This window comes from Balaenoptera physalus (assembly GCF_965194825.1).
Source record: "Balaenoptera physalus genome assembly, chromosome: 1".
In the NCBI taxonomy this organism is placed as follows: Eukaryota; Metazoa; Chordata; class Mammalia; order Artiodactyla; family Balaenopteridae; genus Balaenoptera; species Balaenoptera physalus.
Window position 1 is genome coordinate 134,253,668 of NC_138882.1, and position 20,180 is coordinate 134,273,847.

Genomic DNA, 20,180 nt, shown 5'->3' on the forward strand with positions numbered 1-20,180 from the left:
TCTGGTTTCTTGCTCATGAAAACACTAGCTTCTTCCAGAAAGTTTCTCTCTGTAGAGAATTCTAGGCTTGACCAAACATGGAGAAACAAATTTTCTTTTCTCTCACAGTGTGTAATTTTCTCTTTCTAACTCCTGAGAAGGAACCATTGGTAGGAGTTAATGGTATTTGTCTTCAGAAAACAAAAGGGTCTGACTCAGAATTTTACAAGATCTAATTTATTTTCCTATTACAAAGAAAAGTCCCAACACCTTGTCACTGCCAGGCACAAGGAGTACTTTTCTCAGGTTAAAAAAAAATGTTTCTACAGTATTTGACTTATATTACTGTGAATAAATACCGAGTGAACAATAAGAATTCTATTTTCTGATGATCTCAAAAATAGTAGCGTATGTCAAGGAAAACAAAAAAATTCTCTTTACTGGTTGAAGAGAAAATGCAGTCCCTCTGTATCATGTCTCCAGATCTGTTTTACATGATGCTTTTATCCCCATGTATCAGCGTGACCTCAGAGCCCAAGGAATAACTGGTTCTTTCCACTTTGAGTTCACAAATACATAGATGCCCAGTTATATGATAACACTACATGTTCTTAACGTGTTGTTTGTAGTCAAGACCACTTACTCAAACCCAACCATGTAAATAGAGTAAAAACAGGAAACAAATTCCAGATGTGATGGGCTTTCCTGATTGAAATTCTCCATGGAGTCATTGCAATGCACTTAACACCTGAGTTTCAGAAGATGCCATCCCATTTTGCCTAAGTGGGCATTGGGCTTGTGATTCATTAAAGCTGTTCTTTCTCCACTCTGCTCTCGCGGTGTGCAGTGTTAAAGAGTTAGACCTCATCCCCACTGACTTGTTGTTAACCCCCTTTTCCTCAGTCCAGTTCAACAAATCTTTATTGAAGGCCTACCAAGCATTGTTATTTGATGTTTTATTATGGTTTATAGGTGACCTGTATGAAACTTCACAAGGAGAATGTGATGTCTATTTGCAGTTCTAAATTGTATAGACATCAGAGCTGACCCTCACTCTGTGGGTCTTTAATTTGGTTTGACACACGAGGTCACATCAGCTAGTGCCTTAGGGGACTTCTTTTTGTGAAGTTCGTCATTTACCCATAGACTCCTGAGCAAGAAAAATCTAGAGACAACTTTCCTCTCAGCTTTGTGTCTCTGATGAAGAGCTTTCAGACATATGGCACAAGCGGTATTGTCACTTTGATCGTCTGGTTTTCAGTTCGCAGTGCTATGTTGATTCTGTCACGGGTATCACCATTTTTCCAGACTATCTTTTACTCTTCCCTCTCATTCGAACCTAGTGTTCAATCTGTCACTGCATCCTGTCGTTTCTTCCTTTGAATCGTCTTTCAGCTTCTGCCTTCCTCTCCTTTTCCGTTACTGCCACGCCAATCCAGGCTAGTGATGATTGCAGGGATGCTCAGTTGCTTTCTCTCACTCTAGTCTCTACCATCTCTAATCCATCTTGCATATTTATTCCAGTCCAGTTTCCTAAAGCCCTACGTTCCTTCCGTTATTTCTTGTTCAATAGCATAGAGTTGTTCCCTCTTGACCATCTTATAAAACACCTTCTAACTGGCATGTCTTACTCCCTTCAAACCAGGGCTCCCACTCATCCCAGAGCACTCCGTGGACACCACACTCACAAATAGCATGTTCATTCCTGTCTAATTGCCTTTTTTTATGTTTTTCTTCCAACTCCAAATTTCCTTGGTAATCCCTCTCTTGTAGAAACTCCTACTAAGGTAGGAACCAACACAAGTTCCATTTCTCCAGTCTTCTCTAACTGGAGTGGTTAGAGAAGTGGCTTTAGCCCCCACTCACATCCTCTGTGCTTCTGTAGCACCCATTAGTACTCTGTCACAGCACCTATCACAGTGTGCTATAATTGTCTACTCACATGATTGTGTCTCACACTCAATTATGAGCCTTCTGATGACAGAAGACAATCTTTCTTGTGCAACCTTGTAGCCCCACGTGCCCAAAAGAATTTGACTCTTAGTAAGTTCTCAGTGAAAACTTGTTAACGTATTTAATAAATCTCTCCCTTCTCTAAATGCTTAACTCTAAACCAGAAGAGAAGTTTAGCAATATGCCAGGTATCTGAAGATGCAGAATGCAATGACTAACATGCCAGGCCCCAGCATAAAAGAATATTCATGAACAATATTTTATTTGTAACTGTTCCCCCCTACCCACCCACCAAAGCTCCTTAGAGGCAGAAATCATACCTTACTAGCCCTTTGACCCTTTGATAGTGTCTTTGATCCTGTGACAGGGCTGGTAACTGAGAATCTGGTGATTTGAATGTTTAGGCTTCTAGAGCACATGATTCCAATGTCTTATCACAGTAACTATTGGCTGAGCTAAAACACTGTCCTAAAAGATAGAATACTGTTTCTCTCTTTATTTCTTTATATATGGGCCTAGCAAATCAAAGAAGACTACTGTATATTTTATTTTCATTGGTCCATGTAATTGGCTCATGGTTAAGGCTGCTTTGAAAAGTGTGGAGTCAGTCTTTAGAAATGTTTCCTAATTTAACAGGTATCTCCAGAACACTTAGATTCAAATGATGCTAATGGTACAGTTTTTCCCTGCAACTATGGTGTGATCTTTTTAAAGCCAGAAATTTGGCTTATGCAATTGTTTTTCCATAACACGTAATTCTATACATAATGCAGAGTCAAGGACCAAATTATAACGACTAAGAGCTAACTTAATAGTGGTGTAGAGGGCAATATCAGTGTGGAATAAAGTAGAGAAGTATCCTAATGGAATGACATTTCAAACCTTCCCATAGAAACATTCCCCGAACCCCTTTATTTTCTTTTGAACATAGCCACTCCCATTAGTTTATATATTATCTATGGCTGTTCTTGTGCTACAATAAGCAAAACGGAATAGTTGCAACAGACTTTATGGCCCACAAAGCCAAATATATTTACTATCAGGCCCTTTACAGAAAAAATTGTTTTCAACTCTTAGTCTAGAGCAGTACCTGACACCCAATAGATATGCAGTAAATGTCTGTTGTATGAATGAATGAAATAATAAATAAATGAGTCAGAGATAAAACTTAGTTAGATAATACTCCACTATGCCTTCAAAGGTCCTTTGTGTGTCTTGAAATGTTTGGAGACCTGGCATAGATATCCAGTCATATTCTTTGATCTATAGGGGGTCCATGCTACTGTAGAAGGGAATTTGAATTTAGCCCACAGTTGAGGTTGATTTGTATGAACATTTTTTTGTTGGGCTGATGTCTTTAAAGACGATTAGACTAGAGGAAAATATAATTAAGTTTCCTGAAAGAAAAGTCCCCTAATGCTGGGCAGGCTGTAAGTGGAACTATTAGGGAAAGTAGAGATCTGGGTAATAAAAGGCTGTGCCTGACATTTCTTTGACCCCACTGCCTTGGGAAGGATTTTGCTGCAATATCAAGAATAGAACTATGCATTTCATTGTGGACCCCAAAACTAGATTGTGAAATCCCCCTTCTTGGAAAGAGCATGTTAAAGGAAGCAGAGATTTTTCCCTGCTGGCTATGTTTCTTAGCTTAGGCTGCTATAATAAAATACCATAGACCAGGTGGTTTATAAACTACAGAAATTTATTTCTAATAGTTCTGGAGGCTGGAAGTCCGAGATCAGGGTGCTAACACAGTCAGATTCTAGTGAGAGCTCTCTTCCTGGTTTGTAGATGGCTGTCTTTCTTGCTGTATCCTGCCATAAACAAAGCAGAGAGAGAGAAGAAGCAAACTCTTTGCTGTCTCTTGCTGTAAGGGCACTAATTCCACTCATGAGTGATCCATTTTTATGACCTAATTATCTCCCAGAGGCACCACCTCCTACTACCATCACACTGGAGGTTAGGATTCCAATATATGAATTTGGGGGAACACAAACATTTGAGCCATAACACTTTGGTTGTTAGTATTTTGATGGAAATACACACCCAGTTACGGGGCAAACCAGAGGTCAAGAGACCAAAAGGTTGTTTTGAAATTCAGAATCTAGAGCTGAGGTATTGCAGAGCTGGAGGCAGCCACTCTGATTATATATCAGAACCCCTTGCCAGAAATAATTGGAGTGTGGTATCTCTGAAAAAGAGTAGCTGTCTGCCTCATCAAATTGATAGGAGCTTATTGCATTGAGATTTGGAGTATTGCTGGAAATGTAACAGAGTCTTACTTACTGCTTGGTGATGCCAGAGATATGCTGGATCCAGTATTTGTTCAACCTCAGAAGAAATGAAGATTTCAGTTTAATTTTTCATTGAAAAGAAACTAAAAGGAACTTATGGTATGACAAAACACCTCTGGGGATTTAATTCTAATTGATTTCAGTTTAATTTTACATAACAGCCAGATCTAGACAAACTTCTGTATCCTCCAAAGTCAGGAATCATTTTTTTTTCAATCACAAAGTACGCTGAAGGCTTGTTGCCGAGTTAATTTGGATTCAGACTACAGAAAATAGCAATAGACTGTGAGATGAGAAAGGAGGGCTAAACTATACTATGTTATACAATTTCCAAATGTGATCATGTTTCCCTCCTCCCTCTCTGTGAGCGGAACCTGCCCTGAAACACACACACAGGCCCTTGCCTTTCGGACCTCAGCCACATCTCATCACTCAGCCATCGGTAGTATTCATCATGCATTGATTGGGAGGAAAACATAAGCCAAACCTTTTTTCCTTGAAGGAGCACAGCTCACTCTGAAGGCAATAAATAATGACACAGAATCAGAACAAACAGCAGCTCCTGTGGAGTGCAGGACAGCAGGTGTACTTTGCTAGAAAGTTAGAATCTCAAGAATTTGGTCTCTGATGGTAATAGACACAGGTTACTGGGAAATATGAAGCAATGTGGACTTGTATCCCACAGACATGACCAACATACTCATTAGAAGAGTGAAAAGACAGAGTGGAATTGTGGGGAGCTGTGTGGACTGTATAGGTGAACATTTGAAAAAAAAAAGAAATAAAGGAGAGGAAAGGAAGGAAAAACTATCTTTGGTAGTAAGAGAAAAAGAAAAGGTCAAGAGCCTATGTAACAACAACAGGGTGTGTTTCTCCATTGTTCTCGTGGAGCCCCAAAATACAACTGTTCTTTTCTCTTTATTTTGTCTTTTTTCTTCGTCTTCTATTCCTACCCTTTCCTTCCATATAAATGAGTGAAAAATAGAACTAATTCAGTACTAAAAAAATTTTTAAACATTTATTGAGTACTAACAATAAGCGGAAAAGTGAATTAAACACATTGACACACACACATACACACACACAGTCTTGCTCTGAAATTTACAGAGTTGGAGAGTAAGAGAGGTAAAAAATTATAATACAGAGTAATAATTACCAATTATTTATTCCATTCCAATTATCCCAAAATGTTTAGTTCATATCTTTATGATAGTTCTTCTCTGCTCCATTTCTTGAATACATAAAATAGAAAACAAAAATAAAAGCTTCCTTACTCTTCTAATAATTATTGGATATTTACTGAGCAGTAATACCCAGCTGGATTTCACCACGAGTGTCCTGTATGTCAAAGGAGGAAAGGAGAAAAGGAGAAAAACTAATAATAGTGGAAACTGATCTGAGCAAAATATAAGCTTAAAAGCAGTAGCTTGCTAAAGGCCCTATTAATAAAAGTTAGTTATTTTCACCTTTCTTCACTAAATGGATGTTGACTGATATTATTAATAAAATGTTATTAATAGACAAATCTACATTTACTTTAATGTAGACTTCTTTTTACCTTTGTCAGTATTCTTAGGTCTGCATTCAAAAGCATTCCATTAAGAGAGCCATTCTATCTTGATATTTTAGAACTACAGTTATGTAGGTAAGTAGCTAACCCTGCCCTCCTCATAAGCAAAAAGTTTTAACAATTCAAAAATTTTTTTTTGTGGGGCTGTGTACTTTTTTTTTTTAATTTATTTTTATATTTTTTAATATTTTGGCTGTGTTGGGTCTTCGTTTCTGTGCGAGGGCTTTCTCTAGTTCCGGCAAGCGGGGGCCACTCTTCATCGCGGTGCACGGGCCTCTCACTATCGCGGCCTCTCTTGTTGCGGAGCACAGGCTCCAGACGCGCAGGCTCAGTAGTTGTGGCTCACGGGCCTAGTTGCTCCGCGGCATGTGGGATCTTCCCAGACCAGAGCTCGAACCCGTGTCCCCTGCATTGGCAGGCAGATTCTCAACCACTGTGCCAATACAAATAAATAACAGACAACTCTATTGTGAGGTTGAAACCAAGACATTGTTAACACACTCCTCTTCACAGGGAAAAGGGGAAAATCTTTCTTCTTTACTTTTACATTGGCTCACATATAATCTTAAGGAAATGAAAATCTTATACTTCATTTTAGAGAGTGTATGTCATGTTGATTACTAATTGCTCAGATAAAGGAAGAAAGGCCCATTTAAGTAGGAAACTACCACTGATTTGCAAAACCAAAGAAAACAAAGCAAAACAAACAAAAAACCAGAAGCAGAATCTGAATTGTGTAAAACAGATGTTTTCATTAAAAAGGAGAGAATAGATTTAGTGAATGCAGTGATTAGTAGGTAGAACCATGGTTGTTGTGGTAGGAAAGGTAAACTTTATGCTGATAATTAAAAATATCATCATGGGAGTGCTAATGGAGTGAAGATATATAGATACCTAGATGGAAAAAATAGAGAAAGAAAGGAGAGAGCACGCTTGATTGTATATTTTCATTTAATGTATGAAGGGAAGGGAAAACAAAGATGAGAATCCAGAAAAAAGGACCAGCCAATTTTAGACTGGAGCATTAGACAGGAACAGGGAACTGAGGAGGAAACCAGCGGTCATGAACTTGCACTGGAGTAAGGTGAACAGCTTGGCAGAAACACACCTACTACACCATCACACACCAGGTTCATGAAAATAGAGAATGCCAACACCTGGTGCAACGTTTCAATCCAAAAAAATTCTATAGGTGAAAGGAAGGTGAAACAAAGTAAGAAAACTTTTTGGAAGATTATCTGAAGTAAATGATTAGGTTAAAGAGTAGTAGTAAAGGGGATAATATCCAAATACTAACATTAGGTGTTCGGATTTCTTTAACTTCTTCTTCACAATGTTCTCACATTTTTCTCCTTCCTTCTAATGAGGATTGAGTGTTTATCATGAGTTTGGCACAATGGTAACCATTTTACATTCGTTATCACATTTGATCCTCTTCACAACCCTATGGGTTAAGCATTGTAATTACCCTCAATTTATAGATGAAGAACCTGAGATTTAGAGAGATTATGTAACTTGACCAAAATCCATAGGCAGTAAGTGGGAACTAGGAGCCAATGTTTAGTCTTCTTTATTCTAACATCTTTGCTCTTAACTATCATTCTATATTGCCTTTTTTATGATCTAATAAATAGATTAGTAGTATTAAAAAAAACCTGTCTTACACCTAGAGCATAATCCAGTGGTTCATTTGTGAATCAGAATCATATTCCTAGGCCTTATGCCAGATCTTCTGAATTAAAATGTTTGCAAGTAGGACTAAAGCATGTGCAGTTTTTAAAAGTTACATAGGCGAGTTATAAAATACCATGGGAAAACAAGGAAGAGACTATAAATTAGACTGTTTTCTGAAGGAGATTTAAGCCAGGTCTAAGTTCTATGTGGTTTACAGTGAAAAGAAGCTCAGCCTCATCAGTCATCTAGAAAATGCGAATCAAAGCAATCATGAGATACAATTTCATACCCCCTAGAATGACTAAAAAAAAACTCATAATACCAAGTGTAGGTGTAGATGTAGAGTCAGTAGAACTGCTGCTGAGAGTATAAAATGGTAGCACCGTTTTTGAGAACTGTTTTGGTAGTTTCTTATCAAGTTAAACACACGTAAATCTCATTTTGCAGAAATTCCACACCTAGACATGTACTCAGGAGAAATGAAAATGTATGTTCACAAAAGACTTATATATGAATGTTCATAACAAGCTAACTCGTAAAAGTCAAAAATTGAAAATAACCCAAATATCCATAAACAGGAGAATGGATAAACAAGTTGTTGTATATTCGTGATTGGAATACTACTCAGCGATAGTAAAGAACAAATGAATGATGCATGCAGCATGGACAAATTTTACAGACACTATACTGAGCAAAAGAAACTAAATGATTCTATTTATACGAAGTAAAAGAATATGCAAAACTGATCTATGATAACAGAAATCAGAAAGTGATTGCTTCTTATGTGCGTGGACAGGGCCAGGGGTATACTGGAAAGGGGCATGATTAAATTTTCTGGGGTGATGGAAATGTTCTATATCTTGTTTTGGATGATGGTTACACAGAATTGTACACATGCCAAAATTCACTGTGTTTAATACTTAAGATCTGTGCATGTAAATTATATTTAAATTTTTTAAAAATATGTACTTTCTATTATCACCACCTTCCTCCATTTACAAAAGAGAAAACTGAGGCTCAGGGCGGTTAGGTGAGACTATAATACTCTCAGGTTATAGAACTTACATTGGAAGTAAGTTCTAATGGTCTCCTTATTTTGGGTCTTTTTTTTCATTCTCCAATAACTCTTATATAATCATGTCTCTCCTTTACAATGTGTCTATGAAATTAACAAAAAACAAACAAACAAAAAACCCACAAAAAACAAAATACCAGATTGCAACATGTTTTCCAATGATAGAAGTGTTAAAAGAGAAAAGTGCAAAGGCTAAAGCATCAAAATTAATAGATACCTACCAGCAACTCTGAAATTCTCTTTGTACAGGTGACACTAGCCTCAATGTCCAAGAGTAGCCAATTGTTTTTTTTCTAAATACCAAAATCCATACCTCTGGAAACAACTAGGGAAGATCACTTGGCACCTTTCTCAGGTTACATTTTATGTTAAAGGAGTCCCTCCCGTGCTGGTAAATGTAATGAATAAAATGCATTCCATTTCATCGAACTGCTTCTGTAGACATTCACAAAAGAATGCACTTCAGTCAGATGTGCAGTTATGAAAGTGCCATAAAACCTGTGTGATCACCACCTGCATGTAAAAACTGCCAGCAATAAATTACCAAAATATTTCTAGTGAAAATATGACTTTGACCCAGATGGCAAAATAGGCTCCATTGGCCATAAATCTGCAGGCAGTAAATAGGCAAGTGGTAAATCTGCTATCATTGCTACTGTTTTCTCAACACTTTATGTGTACAGGTTTTTCCTAAGAAAATAAAAATTCTGGAAATATGGAAGAAGAAACCAAACACTGACTAGAAATTCTGACTCAAGGCTGTAAGTTTCTTGAGATTTAGGAAACCTGTCCTTACTATAGCTTATAAGTTCAGGCCTGAGATACTGGGAAGTCAAAAAAAAAAAATAAAAGTGTACAGAAAATGATGGATAAAATATATAAAAGGCCTCGAGTTCATTTCCTGTAAGTTTTGGCAGCAAGGATCACCCTGAAAATGCAAAGTTTGTTTTCTTCTTTACATAGAAAAGTAAACATTCCCCAAACATTTAAAGTTTCTCTACCTCTCAACTTCTATTTCCTATCATAATTGCTTCTAACCAGAATGAGAGAAAGAATATAGCAAGGCTACTATGGATATGGAGGAAAAAACCATCCTCAATTAAGGAACAGTTTTGTAATTATCTTGTTTAGATTTGGGGCACAACTGTACCCTATTTAGTGGGGTTTTGGTTTACTTCAGAAGAGAATGGGTGTACTCACTATCCATCATCCTGTAAAGAAGTGTTTAATCCTGGAGAAAGCAATGACTCAGAAATCCAGACTCTGGTGGCAAGCGTCTCCATTACTTGTTAAACCTGGGTTGTTTGAGCCTGAACCTGATGCATGTGTTCCAGTGCTCAAGGGGAGCTGTCATGCCTACACAGAGTTAGAGTAGGATCAAGTGATTCTGCTCCTTGATTTCTGGACCTGTGTATTCTTTCATTCAGTGACAGAGCACAATTATAAAGGGCTTTGATTCAATGCATGTTCTGGCTCCTAGAGGATGGTACCCCCTCCTCTCAGAGTAGTGCCTGCAACTTGGCCCTTTAGCTGTGCCTTCAGAAGGCTATGCTAACACATCATAAGGTCAGCAGTCTGGGTCAATTATGGGATTCAGCCAGCGGATACAGTGCATCAGGCTAGTCACGTACCTCCTTCACTGTAAAAGGGTACCCCTGCTCAGTGGGGTTCCATGTCAGTGGCTCAAATGTACTATGAGCCTTTGAATAGGGGGGCTGGCTAAGGCCCTAAGAGCAGAAAAGGCAAACCTATATGGAGAATGGATGCCTATTGCCATGGTAACAAACCACTCGTCTTTCCAGGATGCAAGGGAAACAACACAGTCAACTTGCCATTAAGTGGCAAGTCCCCTGAAGAAATGGTGCCAGTCCGGGGCTTAGCATTGGTCTCCGTTGTGGGCAGTTGGACACATCAGCAATAGTAGCTAGATCAGCTTTGCTAAATGAGAGCTGATGCTCTTGGACCCGGGTGTAATATTCATATTTGCCATCAGGGTCACTTTATGTGCCCATTGTGCCAGCACATGTGTGGCCAATGACACATGGCTCATTTAATCTGCTTAGCCAGATCATTTTATCTAGTTGGTTGTTTAGTGTCTCTTCCATTGTAAATGTTCTCTAGTGGATATTAACATGTGATACAAAGATCTCACTTTGTGCCCATTCCCGTAGGTCCGTCTATGTGCCTCTGCCTCATCCCTCCTTGTCTATAATATTCCAGTCTTTTATTTCCAGGCCATTTGCATAGGCCACCTCTTAACCTCTTTTTGGGCCACTTCTTTTTCCACACAAAGTAGATGACCCGTAGCACTGCATGAAACCTCCACTAATTGAGAGAATTTTCCCTCAGACTGTCTTTTAAGGGTACCCTGAGTATCCTAAGTCTATAGAGTAGTCACTTTGTTTTTGACTCATATACAAAGACAACCTTTCTATATTCCAAACTGGGACTATTTCCCCCTCTGTCAAGTGGTCATACCCCATCTCCATGTGGCCTAGGTGTGGTCTGAGGAAGGGGTGCTGTTATAACAGTGCTGGGTACCATGGGGTTCTGAACTATTTGCTCCTGCATCTTGTTCGTGTCTTCCTGTCCTGCTCAAGCTCCATCCCAAGTGTACCACTTCCATCTTGTGATGGTTGAAGGGAGAGGTCCAGCAACAATCCTTAGGACTTGGTGGATCTGAAAGAACCAAGCTCATGATCATGTAATTGCTGATAGTGACCACATGGCATCCCATGATCAGGTACTCTGTTTCTCTTAGGACCCAGTAGCACACCAGAAAATGTTTTCAAAAGGTATATAATTTTGCCACTACAAATGGCATGGCATTCCTTCAGCACCCTCGGAGCCTATATTGTGATTCTCCCACTGGGCAAAATCAAAACACAGGCCCCTAGGGCATGGGGCCTTTGTGGTATCAAAGGATACCAAATTCCATGTGCTATCCTGTCCCACCACTGATAGTTCCAACATTATAGGGTCTACCAGATTCTATAGCCCAAATGGTAGAGCTGTTGTACCTTAGTCTGGACCTGCCGCTGAGCCCTTTTCTGTTCTGGGCTTCACTCAGATTTGTGTCAACCTTTTTGTGTCAACCAATATATTTCTAGGTATGGAATGAATATTTTATGAATATGTTCCATTTTAGAACTTTCAAAGACCCACTAGGACATTGAACTTCCTTCTTTGTGTTATAAGGTGCAAGATGCAATAATGTATCCTTTACTTAGGATCCTTCAGATTGTTTTGGACATGGCAGACCCCTTTATCTTCACAGGTTCTATCTTCCGCTCTCTGGAATGCATGTGTCCTACCAAGGCCTCCAGAATGCCAATTACCTCTTGCTCATCTGGCATATCAATATAATATCACCAATGAAATGGATTAATATGAAGTACTATGGGTTATCTAGATGGTCAAGGTCTCTTCAGACTATATTATGACAGAAAGTGGAAGAGTGAACATAGGTCTGGGACAAAACCGTAAATTAATACTGTTGGTCAATTCATGTGAATGTGAACTGTTTCTGATGGTCTTTCTGATTGATATAGAAAAGAAAGTATGTTCCAGAATAATGGCTTCATACAAAGTTCCTGAGGCCATATTAATCTGCTCTAGCAAATATACCACATACGGTATGGCAGCTGCAAGGGGCCTATCACTGGGTTAAGCTTGCAGTTGTCTACCAGGATTCATCTTGATTCTCTAGGGTTCAGACAGGTGAATTAAATAATGATGTTATGAGAACAAATACCCCTGTATCCTTTAAATCCATAAAGGTGGTACAAATCTCCCACCCCTTATCCCCCTCTCAGGATTTAATCATGTTTTTGACTTCCTATTGATTGGGTGGAGAGAACAGGGCCAGGGTCTTTCATTTGGCCTTACCCAGTATTATAGCTATTACCCAGTGACCAAAGATCCAATAGAAGTGTTTCACCAATTTCTAAGTGTCATTACTGATTATATATTCAAGGATAAGAGAAATGACCATTAGTGGATATACCATAGGGTAGACATTGACCAAGACTCCACTTATTCATTTATCATCTGACCCTTATTTGTCCTCACTCTAACAGAGAGACCATGATGATGGTCTCTGGATATCAATGTTAACTTAAGCCCTATGTCCAACAACCATCAAAATATCTCGGTATTTGCTTTCCCCAAGTAAATGGCTGTCGTCCCTTTGGGAAGGAACTGGAGGCATCATTACCATGTACACTTACCATACAATTTTGAAGTCCTTCCACTTGGAGACCTTACCACATCCTTAGTGAATGGGTCCTCTGTCTGAAAACTATCTCAGGTCTGCAAATTGGTCAAGGGATCATGAATTTTTATTGGTATAGCTACCCTAACCCTCCTAGCCATCTAACCTTGAGTTTTCTTGCTGGCACAAGCTGAGTAGTACTCTTGCTGGCAGCCTGTGTATCATGCCCCTAAAGATGCTGTATTCTATTAACAACAGCTCTGTAACCTCTGTGGGTCAGGCTTCCTTGGCTTCCACTCTGCTATTGCATATATTACCCCAAAAATGTAACCCCCCTTGGATTCTGGTGGTTAAACACTGCCACTTAGTCTCTATTGTTTTGGGGTCCTATCATCCATACTGCTGTCAGTGGGCAAAGATCTGTAATAGCCCCTCCTCCTTCCAGTCCTGTCCAGAGAGCCACCACTGAACCTTTCCTGATACTGGTGCCATGCCTTTAGCACATTCCTCATGGTCTTAGTAAATGGTATGTGCCCCCAGCCTTCATGTGGAGCATGATCTTCTACTGGGTCTTCCAGTTGTACACTGAACATCCATTCCAGCATTTCCCTAAGCCTTCTCCCCGCTTCCTTCAGAGCTTGCTGTGACAGTTCTGGCATTTCAACTTTGCTCAGTATGTGCCACCACTTTTTCCATGTTTCTAGGAGTCATCCTTATAGGGAGCTCACAAGATTTTCTGAGCAGGATCCTTGCTAGTTAAATCCTATATCTTTAGAGGACACACCCAAGTCAATAAACCTTTCTCTATTGAATTTTATAAACTAGCCCCTTTGAATAACCACCCTCGAAATCCAGTCCCATATGCACTCACCCCAACCCAGTTAATACAGGTTTAGCTGCATCTGGCAACTCCTTTGGGGCACAGACAACCTCATTTCAGTTGAGTTATGCTATGGCTTTATCACAGATTCAGGCCCAGTACCAGGAGGGGAGAGGAGGGCGGGTCCTGAGGTGGGTACATATTATCTTGGGTGGAAGAAGACTTAGCACTGTCTTTCAGCAGGGCTGGCAGCAGGTACAAGCTCTCAATAGGGTGGGTAGGCCATATCACAGGCTCCAAAAACTCAGAGAGCCTAGGGAGTCACAAATTTTAAGGGCATGTACCCAGATGTCGCCATCCTGGCCTTGGCGTTAGTTGGTGTTTAAACTTCTTTCATGTTCATACAGTCTAACTATTAAATCCAGAACTGGGCCCTCAGCTTTCTCCAGCCTTTCACTAGAGCAGATACTAGCGTCTTTGTATAAAACCAAAGAGGCCCACTGGCTTCACATCTAGCTTTCAACTCAATCTAAACTTTTTTTTTTCTATAGAGCAGTATTGTACAATAGAAATATAATGTGAGCCACATAAAAAATTTCAAATATTTTTAGTAGTCACATTTGAAAAAGTAAAACAAAAAGATGAAATTAATTTACAATAAATCCAAAATATTATCATTTCAACTTGTAATCAGCATAAGAAATTAATGAGATATTTTACATTTTCTTTGTAGTGAGTTTTTATAATCTGGTGTGGTTGTTATACATATATATAGCACATCTCAGTTTGGTCCAGCCAAATTTCAAGTTCACAATAACTATACATGCTGGTGGCTTATTGTATTGGGCAGGATGGTTATAGAGCAACTGTGGCACCTAGCAATAGCCATCAAACCCTGTTATTTTTGCATCTATTATTTTTCCCATACATTTCAACAACAGTAGCAACATCAGCTTGCTAGTGTGTGCCCTTCTATCCATATATCCTCATGCTTCACCAGATTACCAGAGGTGAAAGTTTCAATTGGATGGCCACTTCGTCCCAGGTGCCATCTGTGTGTACTTGTACTAGTGATGCCAGGTGGCATGTCATCCAGTTCCAAACACCAAACCCCACCTTCCAGCCTGCCATCTCCAATTTTGCTCCTGGTAGTGACTGTCGCAAGTTCAATTCTCTGGAAGCAGATGCTGGCTTTGGAATGTAAGATGTTTATTAGGGAAAAACACCTGTGAAAGGAAAGATCAAGGAAGCAGGACTTGACAGAGGAATATGTCAAACTGCGACGACTGCTAAAAGCTTTGGCTAACCTGGTGGGGAAATTCGAGAGCTAAAATAGCCACCAGAATTATCCCATGTCAGGGAAATGGCTGGGACTTTATATTCCTACCTTGCTCAGGCGTTGAATCTCAGCTGTTTGGAACAGGCGTGTCTCTGCAGCTGATGCCAGCTATGAAGAAGCTGACAGCTGGATGCCGTCTGCTTACCATCCCCCCCAGCAGCTGCACAGCGAATCCTTTCTCGAAGAGGAATGGGAGCAGCACACTAAACAGAGGCCATTGGTCATCTTCAGATGTAGAGTCTCTGCTAGCTCGGTGGAAGCAAAAACCTAATTGGAGTGGGTTAAGGAGTGAATGCAACTATAAAAAACTTGGCAAGATGGTTTACTCTGAGGTCAAACAAGGGAATGGGGGAGAGATGGAGGGGGTCAAGATGGATTTTATCTTTTAAAAAAAAATAAGAGAAACCAAGTGATGATCCTCTACAGATTAGGAAATTATACTATTAATAAAAAAGATAATTTGAAGAAGAAAGTTCTGTGAAGCCATAAAGGATGTAATAGAGGCACAATTTGCAGGGCTGGGCTTTGACAGAATCAGGTATATTTTGTCCATGGTAATAGTCAAGAAGGCATATTGTGTGAGTGTAGATGCAGATTAATTGATAGAGTTGGGAGTGAGAAGAGGAGGGATTTCCTACTTAAGTGTATGAAACAAGTTTTCCACTAAAGCAGTGAAAGTTGGGTGGTCGGAGGAGAGGTGGAAAGGAAAGAGAATAATACAGGAATTTTGTGGAAAGAGAAGGTGAGAAATTGTTGAGCATAGGAAAGCCAGCATGTTAAGGAAGTGAAGTAGAATGACACATATTTTTAAATTCTCATTTGAGTTTTGTGGTCATAAATCTGAATTCAGACCAGACGGCAAGTAGCTGGCAAATATTTGGATCTTACTGGGTGTTACGAGTTTCCTAGATGAATGTGATAAAAGATAATCGGGGTGAGGGCATTAAGAATGTTTGAAAGGAATTGATCTCACCGATGTACTTTGAAATCCAATTTGAGTAAAAAGCAAATTAAAGACATAAGGGGGATGTTGATTGATAGTGGAAAAGTAGCAAAATTCAGGAAAGAATATGGTAAACCTTTTTCAACCTCTAAGCATGATCCAGTTTATCAGCGATCACTGGCTGACTTAAATGCAAAGAGAAATTGATAGGTAGAAAAAGAGGGGAGGGGAGAGTATTGATGACTGATTTTACCAATACCACATTAGGCTGGAGAATTGTTTCCAATGTACATACAATGAACAGAGACACTGATTGGAATCTTCAAATTAAGTATCTGTAGGCAGTGTGATATAGTGACAGGAATGTTGGATATTGAATCAAAAGACCTGAATTTGCATCCTGACTCTATTATTTTCATTCATACATGCACACATTTATTCAACAGATATTAGTGACTACTAAGTACTAGACACTTTTTAAAAGGCTGCAAAACAACAATAAATACATCGAGTTCTCTTTTCACAGGATTACATTCTAGTGACAGGGTGGAGAAGGGAGAAAGATCATACGATGAGGGAAGGAAGGAAGGGAGGGAGGAAGGAAGGAAGGAAGGAAGGAAGGAAGGAAGGAAGGAAGGAAGGAAGGAAGGAAGGAAGGGAAGAAAAAAGAAAGGTAGAGAATAAATGATGTAATTTCAAATTATAAGTTCTATAAAAAAAACAAAATGAAGTAATGAGAGAGCCCCTGACTTGGGCTGAGACTGTGCATCTACTCTTTAATAAAGTGGTCAAGGAAGGCCTCTCCAAGGAGGTGATATTAGTGCTTGGATCTAAATGGCAAGAAGGAACCAACTATACAAAAGAAATATCTCAGTCAGAGGGGAAAGCAGCTAGCTTTGTCACTGGAGATAAGGAACTGAATTTTCTGAGCTTTAATTCCTTCATTAATTAATGGTGATAATAATCCCTTAGAGGTTGCTTTCAACATATAGCACTGTGCCTAGGAGATAGTAAACTACCATTAAAATGGTAGTTGCCTTTAGTATTTCTTCACAGAGATGATACAGTTCTCTGAAAGATTTAAGGGATAAATATGATCTACCCTTTGTACTGACTCCTTCAGTTCATTCCCAGAGTTCCTAGTAAGGTGTTTCAAAGAGCCTACATAAGACATTTTTGCTAATGTACCTGTTGTTAAAAACAACCAGAATACCAGTGGAAGTTTTTGTTGATATCTAGGCCTAGGAATGTCTCTTTTATAGAAAACCAAATTTGACAAATACATACCTTAAAAAACAATGGTTAACAAATTTGATGTCTTGTATAATATTGCTTGTAGGATAATTTCAGTAACCTCATTAAAAAGCTTTCAATGCATTTCAATACTGTATTTTTTATATGGTTTTAATACTGTTTCAATTCTATCCATGGTGGTGATTAGATTACCTGACTGGAAAATTGCAAAATTAACTGTGAGGTGAGTGGCTTAAATGTAGACTAGAGGTCATGGAGGGGAGGCATACCATGCTGTTAATTCCATTCTCTGTGTAGAGGAAAAACTATGATTTAAAAATATCATTACAGTATCACTGGATATGATTTTTTTTTAATTTAAAATGAGTAGAAAAGCTGCCATTAGGTCCTAAAACACAAAGGAGCTCCACTTCAGGGCAGGAGCCCTCTTTTTCCCCCAAAAGCTGCTCCTCTGTCTGCCATTACCAATTAAGTCAGAGTTTTAATAACTGTCAATAGTGCAGATTGTTAGGTTGAATAAATGAAAATGTATTATTTCCTCTAACATAAAGCAGCTCGTGGCTCATAATCAACTTCATTTGGATAAACCATCACAGTTCACTGGCAATAAAACCCTTTGGAAATTCTTTTTATAGACAAGTACAATTTGTCTGAGATAGTTTTAGTTTTCCTCCATACAAAGCAATACTTTTCTTCTTTATTTTATATTTTCCCTTGACTTGCTTAAAGCAATTTTTCCCAAACTACAAACTACTGTTTACTCTCTTGTTTTAGGATCACAAGAGAGTAAACAACTTTGAGAAAGCATATGTTATGCTTTTTTATCTGTAACCCAAGCCACACTGAAGTCCTTTACAGTGTTGAGCATCTACACACACACACACACACACACACACATGCACACGCACACACACATACACACTTCTCAGTACCTAAATGGACATGCCAGCTTCCTTTTAGCAGAAAGTTATATGTCATATATAACAATGATGTCACTAGAAACTCAGGGAATAGTTAATAGAGAAATTTTTATTTATCTGTATTCATACCTTGGATAAAGAGAATAATTATTAGATTTTAGACATTTAATTAGTATTTTTTAATCATCTAGATTCATTACATTACAAGGACTTGGGGGGCATAATTCATTTATCTTCATAGCATTAATGCCTAGGACAGAGCCTGAGAAATAGTTGATGCACAAGAAATATTTGTGAATGAACGAATGAATGATTATGGCAACTTAGTTTACTGTTGTTGCACCATGCGGGTGGCACTTAAACTCACTCTTTGAAAAAGTAAGATAAATGAGATAGCTAGTTGAATTTCCATGGCAGTAAATTTCTAACGACGAGAGCAAGGCCTATTATATCTGTTTACTTAACTGCCTTGTGTAATGATGTTGGGAGAAGTATGATGATACAGGTTAATCAAAACCTCTGAAAAGCACGACTTTCCACGAGGGCCCACAGGCTTCTGCAACACCAATAAATTGGAAACAAACAACGAATGGAGGCATAGCCATTTTTCTTTACTGTGCAGCCATTACTTATCTTGTCAGTCCCCCTGCTGCTGCTGCTTTCACACACATGGAGTTGTATGTTTAATAAACAGTAGGTGGAGATCTTTAAAGGGATGCTCTTCAATCACAATGCTGTTAAGGATCTAATCATGTAAATGGCAAAAAAACATATCTACGCTCTCTTGTTAGGTTTTGCTAGCCAGTGACGAATTGCCATATATAGAAAACAAGCTACAGAGAGACAGGTATTGTTGTTGTCATTGTTATTTGCTTTGAGCCAATTTAATATGCATTGATTCAAAAGCTTTAAGTAATTTACTCTTGGGGAAAAAAAAAAATCACACATCCTTTTTAGGTGTCTACCGCTCTGTGAAAAATCTCTCATTTTCCCCTATTGTTCTCTTTTTCTGAAACAACAATATGTAACAAGGAGTTGGGGGAACTAATTATGCAAAAGATCCTATTCATTTTCACTTTAATGCTTTTAGAAGTGAAGAACTGGTATTACCTTGGATTCAGAGCAGATGAAGCACATTCTCTTGTTCTTATGAAAATTGTGCAGCTATGATAGAAAGCGTGATAAAGAGTCTTGATGCATGTGTGTAGAATATACCTTCAGGCCTGAGCCAGTTGTGACCGTCAGGCTTCCTAACTGTTCTTCTCGGGCTTAGTTTCTTCCCCTATAAAATAGGGAAAATATTTACCTGGCACAATGATTATGGGTAGTAAAATGATATATTTAAATCACCTAATTGGTGCTCTTATAAAAAATATTTGTTTTCATCTCCATCATACCTAACTGATGATAGGAGGGCTAGAACAGTCTTCAAAATGAAACCTGAAAAATCTACAGTAGATAACAAAGAATTTAAAGTAACAAAGTTTATAGTTTGAAAAATCTTGGCGCATGTATTTCTTCTCCTTTGATTGACTTTAAGTCCTCATTTTAGATTATTTCAGAGTGTTTTTTCCCTTTTCTGAGTTTTAACTTTTTGGTGTTTGGTGATGGTGTTTATGAGGGAGGGGTTGGTGTGTTTTACTCTTCCTGGTAAAAAGTTATATGATGTCATTTGCAATTTTGTACATTAAAGACCAAAATCTTTTCTTATAGTCATCTACCTCAGATATTTTCTGTTTAGTACAGATAAATGATGTTTTAAAAATATTTTAAAGAATAATATATATGTGTGAAATTGAGTATAAGATATTTTGGAGTAGAGCATAACAAATTATTATATATGACCAGTCTCATCTCCAAAAAGAAAGACCTCCTCAGAAATCTCAGGGGTCCCTGATAGTACCCACTGTTTTTCTCTTAGTTGCAAATGAGGTTCTATAGTGTGAAAGTTGCTTGGGTGGGAAGTAGGAATAGGCCTTATTAAGAGAAACTGCTTACCTGATTACCCCCTCTAATTTCAAATTGTATATACAGTACTCAGTTGGGTGTCCTCAGTTGAAATGTTGATTTTAAAAGTTTTGAAATAGTTTGTTATCTCAGACTTTGTAAATGTAAGAAAAAAAAACAAACTTGGACTAAATCTGTA

The 20,180-nt window shown here is 38.5% G+C and overlaps 1 protein-coding gene and 1 long non-coding RNA gene across 2 annotated transcripts in view; one reads left to right on the top strand and one right to left on the bottom strand.

Moving 5' to 3' along the window:
- Positions 1–13,645, bottom strand: part of LOC309641560 — a 45,662-nt gene extending 32,017 nt beyond the window's left edge. Inside the window, exon 1 of the long non-coding RNA XR_014252691.1 lies at positions 1–13,645. This exon is cut by the window's left edge and continues 20,923 nt beyond it. This is a non-coding gene — a long non-coding RNA (uncharacterized lncRNA).
- Positions 1–20,180, top strand: part of NEGR1 (neuronal growth regulator 1) — an 897,772-nt gene that overhangs the window by 480,511 nt on the left and 397,081 nt on the right. The gene's annotated exons all lie outside the window — the stretch shown is intronic.